Here is a 7,230-nt window from a genome sequence, read left to right on the forward strand (position 1 = left end):
TTGTTAGTCTATTTAACAAATATTCAATTATGAATATATTTGATTTCTCGAAGCCTAATTTTACAGAGATTAAACATATTTAACCTTTAAATTTGATATATAATTTTTCTTTGCCTAAAAAAATTATTTGTATTTGACCCCTCGTAAAAATTTCTCTAACTTCGCCGCTGGTAGAGTGGCTTTGAGACTTATTTAAGAGGCATCGTCATGATCATATGTTTGACTTCTCTATTAGGGTGTACATGCTGCACCCAAAACGGTGTACCATTTTTGTAGACAAGATCCACACTCTTGTAGATGCCAAATATCCACATTATTGTTTAGGAATTTGTCAAATTGCAATAGATATCCTTAGGGTGTTGCTACTTTGGTTGTATTGTACGCGTATTTAGGATATGGTGCAAGGGTTGACATGATATAGGTCAGAGGATACATGAAACTTTTACATTATTTATATTATTTTTAAGATTAAGGTGGCAGCATTAAGTTATTATTTTTCTAATTTTTTTAATTATGTAACAGTGATGGATTTACGAGTATTTTCTAAATAGTTTGTAATCAAGTAGATTTAGACGTTGACAAAGCAATGGTAGCCTCTAGTATTTCAGTGGAAGTATATAAACATTGGAATCTCAAAGTTAATGAATATTGGTCTCTGATGCATGAGTTGCTACCTCTATATTGGAGTTTGCATTCACTGATGTGGCAATGTAATTCCTTACTTGTCTGATATGTTCGATAGTTTGGATTTCTAACAACAGCATTGCTATTCAACCCCAAAAAATCCATCCCGAGGGCATCAAGAATTAAAAGCAACCAATGAAAGCTTTGCTTTTCCCACAATTCATGGTAGGTCATATGGAAAAAGGAGGAAGTCAAAAAAGGTGGCTGTGTGGAATACACGCTAGGGCTGATTCGGGATAAAAACCTGTCGGGAACTTTAGCATTTTTCTTCTAACAAATGTAGCACACAGTAAGATCTCTGGATTAGTTTTTTTTAGTAAGATGTGTTCAGTAGATGAATTTGTAATAGCAGAATGACTATGGTCATTATTATGATTATGATGATAATTAATTTTCTTTCATAACATAACATCCCAAACCGAAAATTTAAGCATAACATCCATAAAAAAACATCAAGTTATAGACATTGTTCATAGTTAACTCATGCTAGTAATAATAATGTTTAAGTTGTTGCCACTAATGCTAGTAATACATCCAAGATGTTGACTCGATATAGTGATATTTCATCCAATCCAGTTTCTGGCATTACATCGAGATAACTTCAACAAGATCCACATCGTTGCATATATATGAAATGTTGGTCTTCACATGATAATCACACCACAATCATGTAAATCATATAGAATGGCCATAACGATCAACATATAACTTATTTATTAATGGGTTAATATGTGTTTACCCCCTGTAATTTGGGCGAGTTCCGGTTTTTCTCCCTGTAAAAAATTTTGTTAAGATTCCGACCCTGTAATTTGAAGATTCCGTCGAAAACACCCCTGGTCGAATCTGGCACATGTCAGGTGCTGATGTGGCGCGCCACGTCACCTTTTTATGATGACGTGGCACGCTGACTGTATAATTTTTTTATTTTTTTATTTTGTACACGTGGCAGTTTTTAATTTTTTATTAAAAAAATATTATTTTTAATTAAAAAAATATTTTTTTTAAATTTTTTAAAAAAAATTAAATTTTTTTTTTTAAAAAACGAAAAAAATTCTTAACAAATAAAAAAAATTAAAAAAATTCTGAAAAAATAAAAAAATACCGAAAAAATTAATAAAAATGAAAACAAAAATCTGGAAAATTTTAAAATAAAAAATAAAATCTGGAAAAATGAAAACATTCGGGAAAAAATTAATAAATTTCGAAAAATTCATATTTCCAGATTTTTTTCAATACCGGAAAAATGAAAAAAATTCTTTTTTTTGGGAAAGTACTTGTCTTTCAACCGTATAACATGATTTATATACCGGTGTCAATCATTGTATCCTGTTATTCGGACATGATTTTTATAAATATGATTAATCTTGAAAATTTTGAAAATGATCAATCTTGAAATTTTTGAAAAAGGATTAATCAGCTCTTTGGGACTGGTTGTTTCTTTTCAAAAATGTCCTCAATTTTCAATACAAATAAAACATGTAACACATCGTAAATATTAAAAAAATTCCAGATTGTTTTTATTTTTCGAAAAAGAAGTTTTTCAAATTTTCTCAACAAAAAAAATCTTGAAAATATTTTTATTTTTAAAAATCTGTGTACAAATTTATTTAAAAATTTAGGAAAATTCAGATTTTTTTTCAATTTTTTTTACGATGTGTTACAAATTTGAGAATATTTTCTAATATTTAAAAATTGAGGATAAAAACAATCTGGAAATTATTTGTATTGAAAATTGAGGACATTTTTGAAAAGTACTTTCTAAAAAAAATGAATTTTTTTCATTTTTCCGGTATTGAAAAAAATCTGGAAATATGAATTTTTTGAAATTTATTAATTTTTTCCAGAATGTTTTCATTTTTTAAATTTTTCCAGATTTTATTTTTTATTTTTAAAATTTTCCAGAGTTTTGTTTTCATTTTTATTAATTTTTTCGGTATTTTTTATTTTTTCAGTATTTTTTTCATTTTTTTTTATTTGTTAAGAATTTTTTCCGTTTTTTTTTAAAAAAAATTAATTAAAAAAATAAAAAATGCCACGTGTACAATATAAAAAAATAAAAAATAAAATAATTATACAGTCAGCGTGCCACGTCATCATAAAAAGGTGACATGGCGCGCCACATCAGCACCTGGCGTGTGCCAGATTCGACCAGGGGTGTTTTCGACGGAATCTTCAAATTACAGGGTCGGAATCTTAACAAAATTTTTTACAGGGGGAAAACCGGAACTCGCCTAAATTACAGGGTGTAAACACATATTAACCCTTTATTAATTTACCAACTTTTATTAACATTCATTTCGATTAAATCAACTGATCGTGCATATTAAATATTATAATATAAATTCATATTCATCATGTATAACACATATCCTAGGGACTCACTAATGCAAGTACACATATATAGGATGCAATGCCACCTCACCTACACATCAACTAAATTAGTAAATGTTTAAAGTGAAGGTAAAAAGTAAAAGTGAAATGATGAATGTTAAAAGGAACAAAAAAAAAAGGGAGTAAAATTGACATTTTTTATGCTATATAGTAGGGGTAGAGGGATAAATGCATGGGTACGTGCTAAATTCATCCCAATTTAGGTCACAAAGAGGACATGTTATTTTCCATGAATATTAATGCTTGTCTAGCCAAAATAAATAAATACAAGTGTAATTTATTTTTCTTTCAACTAGTTCATCTTCATATTATCTCATGGTCATGGCATCATTAGACATGCTTTTCATCATCATATTTTCTATAGAATGCTGATAAATAAATAAATATATATATATATATATAGGGGTTTGCTAGAACACACCCACTAGTTTTCATGTGGGAGTGTTTTAGCAAGTAAATAACTAAAAAGTGGTTAAATACACCCTAAGGTGTATGTTGCTATAACACACCTTCTAACAAAAACAAGTGGGTGTGTTCTAGCAAATCCTATAGGCATTTGCTAGAACGCACCCACTAGTTTTTATGTGGGAGTGTTTTAGCAAGTAAATAACTAAAAAGTGGTTAATTACACCCTAAGGTGTAGCTTTGCTAAAACACTCCCACATAAAAACTAGTGGGTGTGTTCTAGCAAACCCCATATATATATATATATATATATATATATATATATATATATATATATATATATATATATATATATATATATATATATATATATATATATATTTATATATATATTTTAGGGAAGAATGCAGATAAATATATTTAAAAACATTAGTCAAACATAAATTTTAGGCTTTTTTTATGAGGGAGGTGTGTGAAAGTATATCTTCGGCCTTAAAATGACACAAGACAAAGCTTGATATCTCTATTTTTTTTCTTTTTGAAGGAATTGATATCTCTATATCTCTAAACAAGGCTTGAATTTATATATATATATATATATATATATATATATATATATATATATATATATATATATATATATATATATATATATATATATATATAATGGGTTTTTTTCTTAGTTTACTTTTGGCCTTGAAATGACAGAAGAAAGGCCAATATCTATATATCGAATTGAGACTTGAAATGGAGGAATCTATTTGTTATCGCCTCATCTGTACCTGCCACCCCTTCAGAATATGTAGAAATTAAATGCTGAAATATCTTATCTTGTTGATCGTTAAAGTAAAAAAAAAAAAAAAAAAAAAAATTGACTCGTTCAGTAAAATGCCGAAGCTTTGAAGAAGAAGAAGAAAATCAGAGTATGAACAAGTTTGAACTTTTCTTTTTTAACTAAAAAACACAAATTCTCTTTGAAATCATATCAGGTTTGAAAGGGAATTTTAACAAGAACTTAACTTGTTGGTGTGAATGTAACGGAATCTTGGTTGGTGGAAGTGGTGGTTGCGTTGCATTGTAAAATTGGTTAGCTTCTTTTCGTTTATTTGGCCTCCCTGTTGGCGGAGTCCTCGGTATTTATCCTTTTGGAAACCACTTATTGAAAATATTTGCAAAAGCTTCTTGGTGAAATGAGTTATGGTCTATTAGCAAAGTGTAGTAGGTAAGAAGGTGAGTTGGTTTAAGGAGAGGGTGGTTTGAAAGATTGGAGATGGGGAGAACACCTCATCATTTTAGTGTGATCCTTGGTTAGAGGGCGGGTGCCAACGTCTTAGATTTTGGCGTTTATATTATTTATTGATGATTGATGTGTTACCGTAACGAAGATGTAGAGGCTTGGATGTGGGTTGATGGCCATGGATGACGTTGGAGAAGGAGAATATTTGTCTGCAGTTGGCTCACTGTGCTTCAATTTTAGATAGCATTTTTTTGCAGGATAATGTTGTGGATAAATGGGTTTGGACTCCTAATCTTACTGAGGGGTGCATGGTCAAGGACGCTTGTCACATTCTATCTCAGTCTGAGCAGTCCGGACCCGACTATCATTTAGACATTATTTGGAACAAAGTTGTTCCTTATAAAGTGTTGTTATTCGCTTGGAGAACTTTTAAAAGGAAGGATACGAACGAAGGATAGTTTTCTTTGTTGTGGAGTGGTGCTTTCGAGATCGACGACTTGTTCGGGAGGATGTAAGAAGGAGGAATAAATTAATCATCTTTTCGTTGGGTGCAATTTTTTTGGTAACATTTGGCATCTTATTTATCAATGTGGGGAATTTCAACGGCAAACCCAGCTGATGATGGTGAGCATGCATTTCAATTTGGTGGCTCTAATACTTTGTGGAAAGATATATCTTTTGGTCTTTAGGTTCCTTGGTTGGCTACTATATGGATTTTGTAGGAGGAGTGCAATGATAGAATTTTTTGTTATAAACTTTTATCTCTACAATAATTTCTTAATGTATCAAACTTCATTTTTTATGGTGGTTGAAGACATATAAATCTCTTTCATCATTTGAGGTTCATTCTTTGTGGTCCAACCCGTAGGTGTGTCTCGATTATAACATTTTGTAAAGTTGCGGTTTTACTTACTTGGCTAGACGCCTAGCTTGTTTATTTTGTATATAATTTTTATTCCGTTTAGATACTTGTGCTTTTTTGAAAAGTTTCAATATATATTTGTTTTGGCCGTTAGATAAATACCTAAAATATTCAAACTTTTAAAACATTCGGAGCTTTAAAAGTTTTCAAATATTCGGAATAAATTATTTTACATAACTCTAGAAATGTTTCATATTATATTCAAAGAGCATTTACCTTCAATATACAACTATTCCGTATTAATTTAAGGAGACTTGCAAACTTTCGAAGCAGAGTTCAAATTTACGTGTTACTCTGATACATGAAATTTCTATTTTTAAAATTTCTAGAAGATGATTTATATTTCAGAAATTCTTAAAAATGAAACTTCCATACTGAATCTTTCTTTTCAAAAGTTTGGGATAGATTTTTTTTCTTTTAAATTTCTAGAATATGATTTATATTTCAGAAATTCTAAATTGGAATAAATTAAAATTAAGGGTGGGGGTATAGCCTATACCGTATAGGTAAACTAGGTGAGGAATGACAAATCTTCCTTGAAACGACTTAAAAATTCTGGGCTTTTTGTTAAACTGAGCCCAATTGGCTTTGAATTGTTCACAGAACTGAAAATTGCTTTTTCCACTTTAGAAATTGCTAAGAAACACCAGGAAATTACACATTTCTCTTTTGGAGTTGTTGTTTGGTGTTTAATTCTTCTTGTAGAGCGAACCGAAGTTAACTGCTGTTGGAAGTAAATCCGTAATTTTCAAGTGCTTCATAGCAAATTCTGACGGTGAAAAAGCAATTTTTCACATAACTTTATACAATTCTTTAGAAGCCCGTATGTTTATGAAAAGAACGAAGATGAATGGGCACCACCTCCAAGGACGGACCCACGTGCAGGGTCCTGTGGGCCTAGGCCCTCACTAGTTTTAAAAAATAAATACTAGTATACTACCCATACACTTCCTAATGATCATATAGTAGTGTGGTCAACAACTTTGACAAGGCAATAATGACTCACACCAAGTTATAAACTAAATAAACCAATTAATAGACTATTTTTTACCAAATTCCCAAATTGAAATAAAAATGAAAGTAACTCTAATTTTATACGGTGAGAGAGAGAAGAAGCATTAACAACAGGAACGGGCATAGAAAATTTTGAAAATGAGAAAATGAGAGATATTTTAATTGACATTCAAAAAGGAGAAAATAATTTAATGTTTTCAAAATATGAGAAACCGTAGAGAAAAACTGTGGTGTACTTCATTCGGTCACATTTATAAATAAAGAATAATTTTTTTGATTTATTAAATAATTAATGTATCAAGTCTATAAATGTGACCAGATACGTTAACTATTCAATGAACCTAAAAAGTTGTTTTTTGCTTATAAATTTGATCGGATGGAGTATATGTAAGTCTGAAGTTTGTTTCTTTCTGATGAAGTTTTGGCCTAATCTATTTTCTGTTTTACTTTTTTTTTATTGAATATATTTTGGAATATGTAGCTTCGTTGCTACCTCTCGGTTGGCCTACACTACTAAAAATTCATGGGCCCATCCCTGACCACCTATGCAACAAAAAGAACATGCAATCAAACACAT

Source organism: Medicago sativa, chromosome 2 (genome assembly GCF_051527215.1).
Source record: "Medicago sativa cultivar Bolivia chromosome 2, Bolivia_mono, whole genome shotgun sequence".
NCBI classification, from domain to species: domain Eukaryota; kingdom Viridiplantae; phylum Streptophyta; class Magnoliopsida; order Fabales; family Fabaceae; genus Medicago; species Medicago sativa.